Source organism: Oncorhynchus mykiss, chromosome 1 (genome assembly GCF_057628025.1).
Source record: "Oncorhynchus mykiss isolate SJ-2025 chromosome 1, ASM5762802v1, whole genome shotgun sequence".
NCBI classification, from domain to species: Eukaryota; Metazoa; Chordata; class Actinopteri; order Salmoniformes; family Salmonidae; genus Oncorhynchus; species Oncorhynchus mykiss.
Window position 1 is genome coordinate 45767416 of NC_143022.1, and position 17425 is coordinate 45784840.

The 17425-nt window shown below is 41.5% G+C and overlaps 1 protein-coding gene across 2 annotated transcripts in view; it reads left to right on the forward strand.

The window, feature by feature from the left end:
- Positions 1-6036, forward strand: part of LOC110523417 (uncharacterized) — a 66392-nt gene extending 60356 nt beyond the window's left edge. For both annotated transcript variants that reach the window (XM_021602095.3, XM_090231874.1), the window contains exon 19: positions 25-6036. The gene's annotated coding sequence lies outside the window, so the exon portion shown is untranslated. The remainder of the gene's footprint in view (positions 1-24) is intronic.
- The last annotated feature ends 11389 nt before the right edge of the window (positions 6037-17425 follow it).

Genomic DNA, 17425 nt, shown 5'->3' on the forward strand with positions numbered 1-17425 from the left:
TCATTCCTTTTCCCCACAATCCAGGTGAAGGACAAAAGCAACAAACACCTGTACACAAAGCAGTGCCTGCATTTCATCCATCCATGACGATAACCCGTGTGGTTGCCTGTGTGTCTCCTGTCATAAGCCTTTAAATGTGACTGTGCTGTTGGAACCATGATGTTCTCTACTGTGGAGCGGCTCAAAATGGAGTCTTGGCCGTTGTCTTTTCTCTGTCTGTCTGTGTCAAGGGGCACCAGTAACTACTGCTCTCACTGCATCAGACAGAAGATATGCAGTGTGTGCAGACAAGGGAAACATATATTTATGTGAGAATCTCTTTAGGGAATGAGTTCTTTGCCCCTCGGGCTGTCTGTCTGCTTCATGTGGAACCCTCACTGAGACTGCCTCTATGCAGATACATGGCTCTGTCTGCCAGTGGACTTCCAGTTCAGACTGTGTACACAGCTGCAAGAACATCTGGAGATCCTGATCCTCTGTCTGCAGCCTCACACTGGTTGGACAAAGCTACTGGTCATTGGGTTCTGGTCATCTGGAGGAAGACTCTTCCCCTGACTATAGCTCTCCTATGGACCTCCAGCCCCTTCGGTCCTGTCCAAACCTCTACAGAAGAGAAAAATGGATTTGGTGATGAGAAGAGGGGGCTGGTGTTATTGTTTCTTTGGGGGGTTTTCCCCAAATGTTTTTAAACTCAGGTGTAGAAAAGGAGGAACTTTAAGACTGAAGAGAAGCCGTCATCAGAACCCTGTCGACAGACGGGCCTTGCCGTTTACTTTTTGTTGAATGTATGTGTGAATGATAGATATAGACCTGCGGAGAGCCTTCTCTGCTATGCACTAGGGATAGTCTACACATACTGGAGTGGCCTTGGAATTTTTACGTTGGTGCTTGTTTTATATATATATATATTAGTCGAAGTTGGAAGTTTACATACACCTTAGCCAAATGCATTTAAACTCAGTTTTTCACAATTCCTGACGTTTAATCCTAGTAACAATTCCCTGTCTTAAGTCCGTTAGGATCACCACTTTATTTTAAGAATGTGATATGTCAGAATAAGATAGAGAACAAGGTAGAGAATGATTTATTTATTTCGTCACATTCCCAGTGGGTCAGAAGTTTACATACACTCAATTAGTATTTGGTAGCATTGCCTTTTCAATTGTTTAACTTGGGTCAACCGTTTCGGGTGGCCTTCCACAAGCTTCCCACAATAAGTTGGGTGAATTTTGGCCCATTCCTCCTGACAGAGCTGGTGTAACTGAGTCCGGTTTGTAGGCCTCCTTGCTCGCACAAGCTTTTTCAGTTCTGCTCACAAATGTTCTATAGGATTGAGGTCAGGGCTTTGTACTGGCCACTCCGATACCTTGACTTTGTTGTCCTTAAGCCATTTTGCCACAACTTTGGAAGTATGCTTGGGGACATTGTCCATTTGGAAGACCCATTTGCGACCAAGCTTTAACTTCCTGACTTATGTATTGAGATGATGCTTCAATATATCCACATAATTTTCCTCCTTAATGATGCACCAGTCCCTCCTGCAGCAAAGCACCCCCACAACATGATGCTGCCACCTCCATGCTTCACGGTTGGGATGGTGTTCTTCAGCTTGCAAGCATCCCCCTTTTTCCTCCAAACATAACGATGGTCATTATGGCCAAACAGTTCTATTTTTGATTCATCAGACCAGAGGACAGTTCTCCAAAAATAGGATCTTTGTCCCCATGTGCAGTTGCAACCGTAGTCTGGCTTTTTTATGGCGGTTTTGGAGCATTGGCTTCTTCCTTGCTGAGCGGCCTTTCAGGTTATGTCGCTATAGGACTCGTTTTACTGTGGATATAGATACTTTTGTACCTGTTTCCCCCAGCATCTTCACAAGGTCCTTTGCTGTTGTTCTGGGATTGATTTGAACTTTTCACACCATAGTACGTTCATCTCTAGGAGACAGAACGCATCTCATTCTTGAGTGTTATGACGGCTGCGTGGTCCCATGGTGTTTATACTTGCATACTATTGTTTGTACAGATGGATGTGGTACCTTCAGGCATTTGGAAATTGCTCCCAAGGATGAACCAGACTTGTGGAGGTCTACAATTCTTTTTCTGGGGTCTTGGCTGATTTCTTGAGTGAGTTTGAAGGTCGGCCTTGAAATTCATCCACAGGTACACCTCTAATTGACTCAAATGATGTCAATTAGCCTATCAGAAGCTTCTAAAGCCATGACATCTCCTGAAATTTTCCAAGCTGTTTAAAGGCACAGTCAACTTTGTGTATGGTAACTTCTGACCCACTGGAATCTGTAGACAATTGTTGGATTAATTACTTGTCATGCACAAAGTAGATGTCCTAACTGACTTGCCAAAACTAGTTTGTTAACAAGAAATTTGTGGAGTGGTTGAAAAACGAGTTTTAATGACTCCGACATAAGTGTATTGTATGTAAACTTCACTTCACGTAACTCTTCACTGTAGTTGACCTCTTGTCTCAAACTAGGGAATTATGTTGGATGGTTTTCCACACTTCCATGTGTCCTGCTGGTTGGTATACGCACTAAGAGAACATGAGTTAGAATCAACAATTGATGTATGCTAAGGTCTTTTTTTATGTTAATGTTGTCATCTTTACAGCCCACCTCATTTAACCTGGACCATGTATTGCATTCCATACATTTGGCGAAAAATAACACCTAACATGGTAGTCCCACTGTAGCTCCTTTTTATGGTGAGTTTTATTATTCTATTCGTAACGGTTAAGATTGTATCCACAATTGCACCCATGCATGATTATTTCTTCACGTCAGTGCTTCATCCTCCCCAATTCAATTAACCTTTTATATGTCCTCAGGGTGTACAGTTTTATACGGGTATTTTAATGAATTATTTGAAGGACTAGAAAATATGACTGGAATTGTGACAAATGAATCAACCTAATTTTATGTGAAGAAACTGATAAACCAATATTGTTCTTGCAAGATTGTGTTATTTTTGGTCCTCTTGGGGGGGGTGGTCTTGCTCACTGCCAACCTGTTTGCTTTGTTTGGGGTTAAATAAAATATCTATTCCGTTTTGTACTAATTGGAATAGTTGAGTTTTTGTTTAATATTGTTGCTCTTGTCATTGCCACTATACAGTACCAGTCAGAAGTTTGGACACCTACTCATTCAAGGGGTTTTCTTTTATTTTGACTATTTTCTACATTGTAGAATAATAGTGAAGAAGACATCAAAACTATGAAATAACGCGTATGAAATCATGCAGTAACCAAAAAAGTGTTAAATCAAAATATGTGATATTCTTCAAAGTGAGCCACCGTTTGCCTTGATGAAAGCTTTGCACACTCTTGGCATTCTCTCAACCAGTTTCACCTGGAATGCTTTTCCATCAGTCTTGAAGGAGTTCCCACATGCTGAGCACCTGTTGCCTGGTTTTTCCTTCACTCTGCAGTCCAACTCATCCTAAACCATCTCAATTGAGTTGAGGTCGGGAGATTGTGGAGGCCATGTCATCTGATGCAGCACTCCATCACTCTCCTTGGTCAAATAGCCCTTACACAGCCTGGAGGTGTGTGGGGTCATTGTCCTGTTGAAAAGAAAATGATCGTCCCACAAAGAGCAAACCAGATGGGGTGGTGTGTCGCTGCAGGATGCACTGGTAGCCATGCTGGTTAAGTGTGCCTTGAATTCTAAATAAATCACTGACCGTGTCACCAGCAAAGCACCCCACCGTCACACCACCATGCTTCACGGTGGGAACTAGACATGCGGAGATCATCCGTTCACCTGCTCTGCGTCTCACAAAAACACCTCGGTTGAAACCAAAAATCACATTTGAAAAAATCTCAAACTCATCAAACCAAAGGACAGATTTCCACCATTCTAATGTCCATTGCTTGTGTTTCTTGGCCCAATAAATCTTCTTATTAGTGTCCTTTAGTAGTGATTTCTTTGCAGCAATTTGACCATGAAGGCCTGATTTCACATGGTCTCCTCTGAACAGTTGATGTTGAGATGTCTTACTTGAACTCTGAAGCATTTATTTGGACTGCAATTTCTGAGGTGCAGTTAACTCAAATGAACTTGTCCTCTGCATTGACTGACCTTCATGTCTTAAAGTAATGATGGACTGTTGTTTCTCTTTGCTTATTTGAGCTGTTCTTGTCATAATATGAACTTGGGCTTCACCACCCCTAGACAACTAATCGACTCAAATTCATTAAGAAGGAAAGAAGTTTGTGGAATTGACTTTTAACAAGGCACACTTGTTAATTGAAATGCATTCCAGTTGACTACCTTATGAAGCTGGTTGGGAGAATGCCACGAGTATGCAAAGCTTTCATCAAGGCAAAGGGTGGCTACTTTGATCTAAAAAAATCCAGGGCTGTATCACATCCGGTCATGATTGGGAGTCCCATAGAGCGGCGCACAATTGTCCCAGCGCCGTCCGGGTCTGGCTGGGGTAGGCCGTCATTGTAAATAAGAATATGTTCTTAACTGACTTATCGAGTAAAAAAAAAAAATTGAAACATTGTTTTAACACGTTTTTTTTTTTGGTTACTACATGATTCCATATGTTATTTCATAGTTTTGATGTCTTCACTATTATTCTACAATATAAAGAAAAACCCTTGAATGAGTAGGAATGTTCAAACTTTTGACTGGTACTGTACACGGTGAGTGATTTTGTCTTTGAACAATTGATCTGTGTAGATTGAAGTCTTCCCCATCTTATCATATCCATGTTGTGCCTGTGAGCCTCACAGGTATAGTGATGGCAACAAATGAATCTACCTCATAGCCAGTCCACTGGCATCCACTAAGTCCCTCCACTCACCAGAGTCAGTCCCCAGCACACAAATGGCCTAACACTACTATTGTCATGACTATGTCTAATTTTCCCAGTGCCAAGTCAAGTTACTGTCCTGAACAAAAGTATAGCATACCCGTCCATGGAACATTTTATTGTAAGGTTATTTGTGTTACTGCCGGGGGGGGGGTTGTTAAAGGGCGTATGTCTGAGGTCGTCAGAAAAGGGCTCTTTAAATATGATCTTGTCTCACCAGCTGTATAGATTGCATGCCTTCCTGCCACAGAGTGAGGTGAGTAGACAACCTGAGCCCTGTGGTTCTACTGGATCGGTGTTAGGCAGCATAGAGATGGCAGTGTAGTTCCCTCAATTATAGACACCTATGGCATTAAAAGGAAATGTGCTCAAGAAGGGATGAATATAGGAAAATACTGGAAGCTGTGAGACTTTTGATTTGTCCCAGGATACTGTATATCAGGGATCATCAACTAGATTCAGCCGCAGGCCAAATTTCTTTCTTGAGCGAATGGTCAGTGGGCCGGAACATAATTACAAATCATTTGTATACTGCAATTTGACCGCAAGAAGGCCAAAAATATATATTTCACCTAAAACATCATTTCAAACCTTGCTTACATTTGTATACGATCACATGTATCTCTATTATCCGTGGGAATTCTTAGGAACAAGTTTTGCTCAGAAAACTTGGGGGGCCAAAAAACCACCCGCGAGCCAGTTGGGGAACCCTGCTGTTTAAGGATGTATTGTTTTACTTGCTAGGGATTTTTAGTACTAGATGAGGTCTTCTCGTAGGTAGTGTGATCATTTGCGCTGTCCATGTATGGACAATGTAGTTGTAAATGGTCTGTGAGGTTATCATACTGTTATGCAGCTTTGTTGTCGCTGATGTGTAGTCTGCACAAGATATGGAAGTCTGTATGCCACTCACTCCACTTCTACTCTGTCATCCAGTTGTCTGCACTAGTAAAATATCTAGATTTGATTAAATGTGAATCATATTTATTTGCTCTTAAATGTTGTACATTTGGACTTTTTTTATATAAATGTTATCTTTGGTTGTTCTTTTGTTATTAAGCAGTTGACATTTACCTCTGTAGCATGGCAGCATCAAAAAAGACCCTGTATGTTTCATCTGACAGATTATTTTGGAAATGGACTGAAGTATTTTCTATACTGCACATTTCTTAGAATAAATAACTTTTCCTGAATTGAAGTATGTTGCTTGTCCTCCATTTTCTTTGGTAGGGGAGGGAGGGAGAGCTGAGGCTTGGGTGATGTTACTGAAATATGCTTAAGCCTATCAAAGGACAGTTTCTTGTAAAGGAGTAGCCTATCAGATAGGCCTACTGGTATGGCAGAAAAGTAGGTGTAAGGCTTCTGACTTGATTATTTAAATAATGTAAGACTGTTTATGCCTTGATGAATTGGAAAATGGAATTGGAAAAAAAACTAAGACCTGGCTTCTGCATTGATGTTTCTGTCTTGAAGTGTTTGTCAGTGTCCTCGTTTTAGTACACTTTTATAATCGATGTTAAATCAAATAATAAAATGGGATACTCTTAGCCATGGTCAGAATTCCAGTGTTGTATTCAGGTACAGTAACTGTGGATCCATATGTGCAAGGCATGGACTTATGGACCTGCAACCTTAACTGTCAACAAATAAATACACAATATTTTTCACTTTTTTCCCCCAGAGCTTTATATTTTTTTTCTCTGTGTAGGACCAGGCTTGTGCCTTGATGGATGTTTTCCCTGATGAAGTACTTGATGGTTAAGTATTCATTGAGGGTCCACCTCAATCTCCTCTCCAGTATACCTATACATACTTGTACTGGGGGGAGCTCAGCCAGGTGCTGTAGTACACGGGCTGAGCAGCATAGTAGGGTAGCCGCAGCAATAGGTGGGCTAGCAGCGGTTACCCAGGTGTGTCATCTGCTAATAGATCTCTGGTTTCTTCACCGGCATGCCATTTTGACCATGCACCCAGGGTCTCAATCTTCAGAAGGGTCTCTGGGTTGATCTTTTCTTGAAGGCTGCACCGGTGTCCTGGTTTCCAGTGGAGGTAGTGGCCGCAATTGAATCCAGCAGGCTCTTCACCATCTCCCGGATTTCTGTCGTCAGGTCCTTTGCAAAGAGTCTCAGGAGACAGCGAGTCATTGCCAAACATAATGAAATAAAATAAATGTTTCTCGTGTTGTTCATGGTCACTATACCTGCTTGGCACACCATAAAGTAGCCTAGTTGAGAGACTATGACCAACTGAATATTGGAAAATGGTGCACAGAAATACATTTAGTAGGCTAATAGAAAGCAGTGACCCTGCTATTTTAAGTGGCCATCAACTGCTTTCAAAAGTGTTTTCCCGCAACTGTTAAGAAATGTGCAGTCGCTGGGCATGGATGTTTCTCCCTCTGGCACTTGCAAATTTTAAAGCGCCTCTGGGGGAATATTTCTTGCATGGAGTTCTACAAGCTGACCAATTGAATAGGTAAACCATTCTGATTTTGCTGTTGGGTTACTCGTGTTGTTGGCTGAGGAAAATTAAATGTGCGCAGCAATTTTCATTCGATATTGCAAAATTTGTTTAACCAAAGGTACTGGACTCCGCTCTGCACCTGGCTCTTACTGGTTGCTGGTCTCAGAGCATTTTGTATTATTCTGTACGGAAATCTGAGACACTCCGTTTTAATATGTTACGTTTCGTATGGTTAGCTAGGTAGCTAACGTTAGCTAGGTTAGAGGACGGGTTAGCTAAAGGGTTAAGGTTTGGGGAAGGGTTAGCTAACATGCAAAGTAGCTAAAAAGTATTAAGTGGTTAAAGTTGCTAAAATGCTAATGTCTGTAACACAACACCCCAACCAACCACTGTCCTTTAGTTTTTTGCCTTAAGTGACCTTCTGTCTTATGTTACATTTGGTGTGGTAACATACATATTTACGTTTACTATGTTACGTCTAGTCTGAGGCCAGGCTGCTCATTTGGAGTATAGCTGCAGGATCTCACCCCAGACCAATTTTTACCCCTGGTAGCATAAGTAACAACACACAAGAAATTAGTGTGTAGTTTGAGTGACATGAAGGTCTTGGTTCCAAAAGTGCCAGGAAGGCCTATGGCATGGTCTGTTTGTGGTGCTCTGATCTTTTTTTTTTATAATGATTTCTCTCGCTTTATTAAGTCGATCAGGTTTGTGAAGGTGTCACATTAATTATTCAGTTTGCTAAAATGCAGTTCTTTTTTTTCAGTATAACCATAGAAATACATATCCCTACACTAAATAACAACCTTTTGAAATGAAGGTTAATTAGGTTCACATAATTTCTGATTCCTTGTATCACTGATAGTCCGTTAAAATAACTGAAAAAATGGCATCTATTGAAATGCAAACAGACAAAACAAGAGGACGTCTGCGACACAAAGCATTAATCTATTGTGGCACTGCATGTTGTCTCCTCTCATCAGCTTCATCCACTTGACATGTGAATCAACCCCCCTCAACGAGCGAGACCGGGTGACCCGCTGTTTTGGGAAGTGAGTAGGAGGTAGTGGTACACTTATAGGCTACAGAACCGAAAACAGCTAGTTGTTATTATAGAGCAATATAGGAGCACCAATTCATCACTTCACTTTCACGGACAGGTTTCTTAATAAGTGGTGAGAAACATAGTCTAATAATAATTAAGGCACTGAGGCAATGTTCAACAACGTGTTATGTATCCATCTGTTCAGTGTGAACGCGATCTCTGTTACTTTGTTACACTTTTGAATTGTTGTTAAATACATCTTTGTTACGTTGGTAGTTACATTGAAATCGCCAACGTGTCAAACCATTGCGTAGCCCAGCCTGGTCTCATTGCAGTCGTAGCCCTAAACTTTAAACTGAACAATATTTATAGGCGACCGCTGAAGCATGGGGTTGTCAAGCTCAACAACTCACCTCTGTTACATGAAATAAAGAGAACTATTACCTATCAAAGCTATTTTTTTTATTGCAACAATGTATGCAATTTCTTAATTTCATGCATGCCATGTGGTCTCCTGTTCACCACATGAGCAGCAGTGGCCATTTTAAGGCGAAAAACTCACTCATCACACTCAACCCTGTTACTTTTTGATCAATAACAGCGTTGTGAGACTGTGACAGGTTTGAGTTTGTCACTTCGTGAAGTTATCCAATTATTCAAATTCATTATTATTGTTCATCTTCATTCTTATACATGCATAGGTTGACTGTAATGTCCATGTTAAAGGTCCATTTTGGGCCAAAACACCAAAAGAACAGCTTTAAGCTATAACTGATCATACCTGTTTTTTTATGCTTAACCGATGAATAAAATATTAATACAAATGTTGAATACGATATTTGGCTACTGAAGTGCCATTTCTTACCGATCTCTGCAGCTTCCATCCAAAAACAAATCCTATGAAATGACGTTAACACATACTGGAGGAGTTACAAGCTAACTATGGTGGTTGCGGCGTGCATGGCGAGAATGAAGCATCGATGAGCCACCAAAGGGACAACCCATTTCTGTTTGAAAATTGAGAAAGAGTCGGAGTTGGTCCATTTTTGTGCCAAAAGTCGACCTTTTAAGTGTGTGTGTATATGTGTGTATATATATATATATATATATATATATATATATATATATATATATATATATATATATATATATATATATATATATATATATATATATATATATATATATATATATATATATATATATATATATATATATATATACTGTCGTCCACAGGCTTATTAGAGTGAAGTCACTGGAGAGCATCCTATTCGTCTATCAACATTTCTGCTAAGATCTTCACATCTCAGTCTAAAGTAAATTGCCCTGAAATCAGGATTAGGGTTTAATATTTTCCCGGTATTTTACAAATGTTCCATCCTGAGAATAAGTCACTTTTAACCCGGTATTTCCCGCCAAAACCAGAAGTCTCCTTCTAAAGCATTATGAAGTATGTACATAGTCCTATGTCTGAATTTGATTAGAGCTTTGATCGAAAATTCAAGCTGATGCTACCTGAGCCTGATGAGCAACTTTAAATACATTTAATGAGCCCAAGCCCAAAAAAGTAAATGATGGTGCCCTTATACTGTGGGCCTATAGGGTATACTGTAGGCTACTGCACATTACGCACAATAGAAAAACATATAAAAGCCCACAGATGTAGCTAGCTATATGCTCTCTTGGCTAAATAAATTAAACTTGCTCCTGTAGGTTAATCATTTTGATTGTGTACTGTACTTATACTGTATTATATTAATTATGCACACCGATCAAACCATGATCAAGCAGGGAGAGAACATTCTGGTGCTGCACAAGCGGCCTACAAAGTTAGAGTATAGGCTAGATTGTATTTCATACAGTTGAAGTCGGAAGTTTACATACACCTTAGCCAAATGCATTTAAACTCAGTTTTTAATAATTCCTGCCATTTAATCCCAGTAAAAATTCCCTTTCTTAGGTCAGTTAGGATCACCACTTTATTTTAAGAATGTGAAAAGTCAGAATAATATTAGTGATTTATTTCAGCTTTTATTTCTTTCATCACATTCCCAGTGGGTCAGACGTTTACATCCTAATTGAGTGTATTTGGTAGCACTGCTTATAAATTGTTTAACTTGGGTCAAATTATTTTTAATAGCCTTCCACAAGCTTCCCACAATAAGTTGGGTGAATTTTGGCCCATTCCTCCTGATAGAGCTGGTGTAACTGAGTCAGGTTTGTAGGCCTCCTTGCTCGCACACGCTTTTTCAGTTCTGCCCACATTTTCTATAGGATTGAGGTCAGGGCTTTGTGATGGCCACTCCAATACCTTGACTTTTTGTCCTTAAGCCATTTTGCCACAACTTTGGAAGTATGATTGGGGTCATTGTCCATTTGGAAGACCCCTTTGCGACCACGCTTTAACTTCCTGACTGATGTCTTGAGATGTTGCTTCAATATATTCACATACTTTTCCTGGCTCATGATGCCATCTATTTTGAAGTGCACCAGTCCCTCCTGCAGCAAAGCACCCCCACAACATGCTGCCACCCCTGTGCTTCACGGTTGGGATGGTGTTCTTCAGCTTGCAAGCATCCCCTTTTTCCTCCAAACAAAGCGATTGTCATTATGGCCAAACAGTTCTATTTTTGATTCATCAGACCAGAGGACAGTTCTCCAAAAATAGGATCTTTGTCCCCATGTGCAGTTGCAACCGTAGTCTGGCTTTTTTATGGCGGTTTTGGAGCATTGGCTTCTTCCTTGCTGAGCGGCCTTTCAGGTTATGTCGCTATAGGACTCGTTTTACTGTGGATATAGATACTTTTGTACCTGTTTCCCCCAGCATCTTCACAAGGTCCTTTGCTGTTGTTCTGGGATTGATTTGCACTTTTCGCACCAAAGTACATTCATCTCTAGGAAACAGAACGCGTCTCCTTCCTGAGCGGTATGACGGCTGCGTGGTCCCATGGTGTTTATACTTGCATACTATTGTTTATACAGGTGAACGTGGTACCTTCAGGCATTTGGAAATTGCTCCCAAGGATGAACCAGACTTGTGGAGGTCTACAATTGTTTTCTGAGGTCTTGGCTGATTTCTTTGGATTTTTCCATGATGTCAAGCAAAGTGGCACTGAGTTTGAAGGTAGGCCTTGAAATACATCCACAGGTACCCCTCCAATTAACTCAAATTATGTCAAATAACCTATCAGAACCTTCTAAAGCCATTTTCTGGAATTTTCCGAGCTGTTTAAAGGCACAGTCAACTTAGTGTATGGTAACTTCTGACCCACTGGAATTGTGATACACTGAACTATAAATGAAATAATCTGTCTGTAAACAATTGTTGGAAAAATTACTTGTCATGAACAAAGTAGATGTCCTAACCAACTTGCCAAACTATAGTTTGTTAACAAGAAATGTGTGGAGTGGTTGAAAAACAAGTTTTAATGACTCCAACCTAGGTGTATGTAAACTTCAACTGTATATTTAACAATGTAATGGGGACAAGATAAACTAAGCAAAAAATAAATGGCCCTTTTCAGGACCCTTGTCTTTCAAAGATAATTAATAAAAATCCAAACTTCAGATCTTCATTATAAACTGTTTCCCATGCTTGTTCAATGAACGATAAACAATTAATGAGCATGCACCTGTGGAACGGTCGTTAAGACACTAACATCTTACAGACAATTAGGCAATTAAGTAGGCAATTAAGATCACAGTTATGAAAACTTAGGACACTAAAGAGGCCTTTCTACTGACTCTGAAAACACCAAAAGAAAGATGCACAGGGTCCCTGCTCATCTGTGTGAACATGCCTTAGGCATGCTGCAAGGAGACATGAGGACTGCAGATGTGGCCAGGGCAATAAATTGCAATGTTTGTACTGTGAGACGCCTAAGACAGCGCTACAGGGAGACAGGACAGACAGCAGTGGCAGACCACATGTAACAACACCTGCACAGGATCGGTACATCCGAACATCACACCTGCGGGACAGGTACAGGATGGCAACAACAACTGCCCGAGTTACACCGGGAACGTACAATCCCTCCATCAGTGCTCAGACTGTCCACAATAGGCTGAGAGAGGCTGGACTGAGGGCTTGTAGGCCTGTTGTATGGCAGGTCCCCACCAGACATCACCGGCAACAACGTCGCCTGTGGGTACAAACCCACCGTCGTTGGACCAGACAGGATTGTCAAAAAGTGCTCTTCACTGATGAGTTGCGGTTTTGTCTCACCAGTGGGGATGGTAGGATTTGGGTTTATCGTCAAAGGAATGAGCGTTACACCGAGGCCTGTACTCTGGAGCGGGATCGATTTGGAGGTGGAGGGTCCGTCATGGTCTAGGGCGGTGTGTCACAGCATCATCGGACTGAGCCCGTTGTCATTGCAGGCAATCTCAATGCTGTGCGTTACAGGGAAGACATCCTCCTCCCTCATGTGGTACCCTTCCTGCAGGCTCATCCTGACATGACCCTCCAGCATGACAATGCCACCAGCCTTACTGCTCATTCTGTGCGTGATTTCCTGCAAGACAGGAATGTCAGTGTTCTGCCATGGCCAGCGAAGAGCCCGGATCTGAATCCCATTGAGCACGGCTGGGACCTGTTGGATCGGAGGGCTAGGGCCATTCTCCCCAGAAATTTCCAGAAACTTGCAGGTGCCTTGCTTGGTGGAAGAGTGGGGTAACATCTCACAACAGGAACTGGAAAATCTGGTGCAGCCCATGAGGAGGAGATGCACTGCAGTACTTACTGCAGCTGGTGGCCACACCAGATACTGACTGTTACTTTTGATTGTGACGCCCCCCCCCCCCCCCCCCCTTTGTTCAGGGACACATTATTCAATTTATGTTCGTCACACATCTGTGGAACTTGCTCAGTTCGTCTGTTGTTGAATCTTCTGTTCATACAAATATTTACACATGTTAAGTTTGCTGAAGATAATCGCAGTTGACAGTGAGAGGACGTTTCTTTTTTTGTTGAGTTTACAAATGTCGAAGTCCATAACGCACCCTCTTGGTGGAATGACCTATTTATAAAATGTATATTTTTGTTTAACACTTTGATCATAACTTTAAAGTATTCGGTATAAGCCATCAACCGTATTCACAAGTTAACAACACAAGGTCTGTGAATCACAAAGCGGTTTGTTGACAACCAACAGCTGGTGATGGTGCTGCTGTCTTTGTCCACATCCACCACCAGGGCGCACTAGACTACTGACAGACAATGCCTGAAATTGGCTACAATTACGCTCAAAACTATATTTAATTAATTAATTGAGTATGTATGTATCAAATTCAGATGTAAATGCAAACTTTAGCCTCTGAGGTCCTGCAGATCCTCTCCTCTAAATATGAAATACTATTTCTAGGTAGCTTTGATGGGAAATGGGAACTAGACCTCAATAAGCTATTGGTTGAGACTTTTTGTTTGTTTCAAGAGGAACTAAATGTTCTGAGGAAGCAAGCATAAGAAAGGAATAATGAGGATGTGGATGTTATGAATGTTCTGCAAAGCAGTAAGCCTACACTAAACAACATCCACTGGGCGCAGACATCAATTTAATGTCTATTCTATGTTGGTTCAATGTAATTTCATTAATATTATGTGAGAACAACATTGATTCAACCAGTGTGTGCCCAGTGGACAAGCTCTGTTGATCTTGTTTTTGCACTAGATTTCCTTCACCATATTTTTCTTTCTCCTTTTTAGCTTTTTTATTCAGTGTTGACCGACATTGATTGGCCACACCTTCAGCATGCTGTGCTGGCCAGAGAGCCACCAAGTGTCTGTGGTGTCAGTCTTGCTGTGCTGGTGCAGCCCTGACCCTGGGCTCAGAGTCTCTGGTGTAGCAGGAGGCCTCCCAGACAGGGGGCAGGCTGCTGTTTACATGGGAACTACGGTGACTGAGTGCACAGCTGCACAAAGGAGCAGGAGATGGAGAGCTTAGACTTCCCTCCTGCCTTCAAGGCAAAACCCCTCATCCAGTGCAGCCCCATCTACAGCCTACCGCAGAGGATGCCCGAAGGTACACCTGATCTCAAATGGACCCCCACCCCCTCCTCTTTGCATTTGTGAGGATCTGAGAGGACAGGTGTAAGCAATAAGGGAATACAAAATATTGGAAACACTTGAGTAAATGAAGGAATCAAAGTTTATTGAAAGCAGGTGCTTCCACACAAGTGTGATTCCTGAGTGAATTAAGCAATTAACATTCCTTCAGGTCATGTATAAAAATGCTGGCCAGGCCATTATTTTGGCTAGCATGGCTATGCCCCCGTAAGATAACCCCATCTACAGGGCACGAGTGGTCACTGAATGGTTTGAGGAGCATGAAAACGATGTCACCAGATTTGAACTCAATTGAACACTTATGGGAGATTCTGGAGCGACGCCTGAGACAGCGTTTTCCTTGTGGAAGAATGGTGTCGCATCCCTCCAATAGATTTCTAGACACTTGTCAAATCTATGCCAAGGTGCATTGAAGCTGTTCTGGCTTGTGGTGTCCCAATGCCCTATTAAGACACTATGTTGGTGTTTCCTTTATTTTGGCAGTTACCTGTATATAATGTACTTCATTGTAAGCCACACAGGTTACGATGACCTCTTATCTGTTTTAGGGGAAGCCCTTCATGTCCATGACTTCTCCATTGTGGGAGTGGAGTGGCTGGTGAGGAATGTGACGTACTGGCCACACTGCTACATGTGCTTTTCATAGGACCTGTCAGTCCGGTTCCTCTTCTCTTCCAATACCTCAGTGCTCCTCTTGTATGCTGCTGGAGCAGTGGCGATTTTAGCACGTACATCTTGGTGGGGTAAACTCAACAAAAAAAAAATGTTTGATTCCTGCCAGCAAAGCCTAAACAACACAACACTAAACAATACATTAATAGCAGTGACAAACGGTGCCCACAAACTATTTTGTATTTTATTTAACCTTTTATTTAACTAGGCAAGTCAGTTAAGAACAAATTCTTATTTACAATGACGGCCTACCAAAAGGCCTGCAGCAGGGACGGGGGCTGGGATTAAAAATACAAATGAATTAAATAAAGAGACAACACTACATAAAGAGAGACCTAAGACAACAACACAGCATGGTAGCAACACAACATGGCAGCAGCACAAAACATGGTACAAACATTATTGGGCACAGACAACAGCACTAGGGGCAAGAAGGTAGAGACAACAATACATCACACAAAGCAAGTATAAACACCATAGGACCACGCAGCCGTCATACCGCTCAGGAAAGAGACGTGTTCTGTCTCCTAGAGATGAACGTACTTTGGTGTGAAAAGTGCAAATCAATTCCAGAACAACAGCAAAGGACCTTGTGAAGATGCTGGAGGAAACGGGTACAAAAGTATCTATATCCACAGTAAAACGAGTCCTATATCGACAACCTGAAAGTCCACTCAGTAAGGAAGAAGCCACTGCTCAAAAACCGCCATTAAAAAAATCCAGACTACAGTTTGCAACTGCACATGGAGACAAAGATTGTACTTTTTGCAGAAATGTCCTCTGGTCTGATGAAATAAAAAAACAAAAAAACTGTTTGGCCATAATGACCATTGTTATGTTTGGAGGAAAAAGGGGGAGGCTTGCAAGCTGAAGACACCATCCCAACTGTGAAGCACAGGGGTGGCAGCATCATGTTGTGGGGGTGCTTTGCTGCAGGAGGGACTGGTGCGCGTCACAAAATAGATGGCATCATGGGGAAAATTATGTGGATATTTTGAAGTAACATCTCAAGACATCAGTCAGGAAGTTAAAGCTTGGTCGCAAATGGGTCTTCCAAATGGACAATGACCCCAAGCATACTTCCAAAGTTGTGGCAAAATGGCTTAAGGACAACAAAGTCAAGGTATTGGAGTGGCCATCACAAAGCCCTGACCTCAATCCTATAGAAAATTTGGGCAGAACTGAAAAAGCTTGTGCGAGCAAGGAGGCCTACAAACCTGACTCAGTTACACCAGTTCTGTCAGGAGGAATGTGCCAAAATACACCCAACTTATTGTGGGAAGCTTGTGGAAGGCTACCCGAAATGTTTGACCCAAGTTAAGCCATTTATAAGCAATGCTACCAAATACTAATTGAGTGTATGTAAACATCTGACCCACTGGGAATGTGATGAAAGAAATAAAAGCTGAAATAAATCAATCTCTACTATTATTCTGACATTTCACATTCTTAAAATAAAGTGGTGATACTAACTGACCTAAGACAGAATTTGTACTAGGATTAAATGTCAGGAATAGGGAAAACTGAGTTTAAATGTATTTGGCTAAGGTGTATGTAAACTTCCGACTTCAACGGTATGAAAGGGACCATATTTTAGGGTGAGAAGTCATGCTGGATTGACAGCATGAATGTTTGTCCTTTTAAGCTTGGAAAAGAGACTCTTAAACCCAGACTTTTTGCGCCTGAATGGAAGAAAGTCCCCATAGCAATGTTCCAACATCTAGTGGAAAGCCTTCCCAGAAGAGTGGAGGCTGTTATAGAAGCAAAGGGGGACCAACTCAATATTAATGCCCATGATTTTGGAATGAGATGTTCGACGAGCAGTCCACATACTTTTGGTCAAGTAATGTATTTTATGTCATTTATATGTCATGGTCATACTATGTCTACTCACACAAGCATCTCCCTGGTGGAATACATACACAATTGATTTTGTATTTCACCCACATATTTCCTATTTCATGCACTCTTCATTTAATCTGGTCCAGTTTGTGCCAGAACACCCAGACTTCCTGGGAGCTCGGGTCCTCTTCACTGGGCACAGGTGACTATGTAGGTACATCGTTAGTCACAAGACTCCTCAAAATTGTCTAATCTCTTTTAGGAAAAAAAAAAATATTTATATGGACTTCATTTATGAATTACTTTCATTACTAGATGTATTACTAAATGGGTATAGGTTGTGCAGGGTGTTGTTGATGTGTCTGGTGTTTTCTTCTGGTATTAGGTGGAAGACCCCTCTGGTACTTCAAGGAGGCTTTGTCTCTGCCAGGCGAGAGAAGAGTCAACCATCCCTACTTCCATGCAGGAGAAACTGGTGAGCACATGAACCCTTACTCTTCA